At 46.8% G+C, this 1,172-nt stretch overlaps 1 non-coding gene across 1 annotated transcript; it reads right to left on the bottom strand.

Moving 5' to 3' along the window:
• Nucleotides 1–804: 804 nt before the first annotated feature.
• LOC142449583 (small nucleolar RNA SNORD22) lies at nt 805–932 on the bottom strand. The gene has a single exon (XR_012784721.1). It is a non-coding gene; the product is annotated as a small nucleolar RNA SNORD22 (small nucleolar RNA).
• Nucleotides 933–1,172: the final 240 nt, after the last annotated feature.

Below are 1,172 nucleotides of genomic sequence, written 5' to 3'. Positions count from 1 at the left end.
GCCATCATCATTTTAAAAGCATTCTCTTCCCACTTGAGCTCCTGATATCAGCTCCTTATTTCTTCCCCCTCTCTCCCCTACCCACCCTCCCTCAAAAACCCTTGATAAATTGCAGATTATATTTTCTGTATCTTACATCATCCTCCATTGCCTCTCACCCACTTTTCCCTTATTTGTCCCCCTGGGAGGGGATTATAGATTTATCTTATGATTAATTTCCCCTTTCTCCCCCCACCCTTCTCTAATCCTCCTGGTATCTCTACTTTTCTTGTTGTCCCTAAGGGGTTTATCTATCCTGGATTCCCTCTGTTGTAGGCTCTTGTCTATAGCAGTGACCATGTTCTTGTTTAATCCAATTTGTAAGGTAGAATTAAGGTTATGATGGGGGAAGGAAGGAAAGTTGCATGTTTCATCGGTGCTATACTGCACCCTGACTAGCTCATCTCTTCCCTGTGACCCCTCTGTGACGGGATGTCCAATTGTCTACAGATAGGCATTGGGTCTCCATTCCATGGCCCCCCACCCCCATTCACCTTGGGTATGGTTTTCTTCTGGGTCTTAGATGCCTGATACCTGATCCCATTGACACCTCATGATTACACAGGCTGGTGTGTGTCTTCCATTTGGGCATGGTTGCTTTGTTGCATCTCAGCTAGATGGCCACTTGTTTATCTTCAAGCCTTTAAGACCCAAGATGCTATGCACCCATTTTGTCTTCAGCAATCCTGTCAGGAGGAGGAGGAGGAAAAGGAGGAGGAGGAGGAGGGGTACTCCCTTGACACCAGCACAGGGAGCTTCATCGCCCTCCCCCAGCCAGTTTTTCTAGAACACGTTTGCCTCTCCTACCCCAGGCAGAGCCAGCAGGTTCGCCTGCTCACATGCTGAGATGAGGATAGAAAGTAAGTAAAACATGTGAGTGTTTTGTGATGAAATATATGAGGGGGTAACCCCCCCCCAATAATAAAAATGGGAAAAGCTCAGCTGGGCGGAGCTGTCGTGGTATGCATTTTTACCACCAGGCCAGTATCTAGCAACTTGCTCTGTGTTAGTGCACCCAGTGGTGTCATGTGGGAAAGTTCTCTGGTCACAGGGAATTTTTTAGTAAAAGCAGTTTCACTCGAATTTCTTTTCTTGTGCTGGCCAATTTAAGAGATCATCCTGCGGCTGTGAAA

Source organism: Tenrec ecaudatus, chromosome 5, assembly GCF_050624435.1.
Source record: "Tenrec ecaudatus isolate mTenEca1 chromosome 5, mTenEca1.hap1, whole genome shotgun sequence".
In the NCBI taxonomy this organism is placed as follows: Eukaryota; Metazoa; Chordata; class Mammalia; order Afrosoricida; family Tenrecidae; genus Tenrec; species Tenrec ecaudatus.
This window is presented reverse-complemented; position numbering and strand designations above follow the sequence as displayed.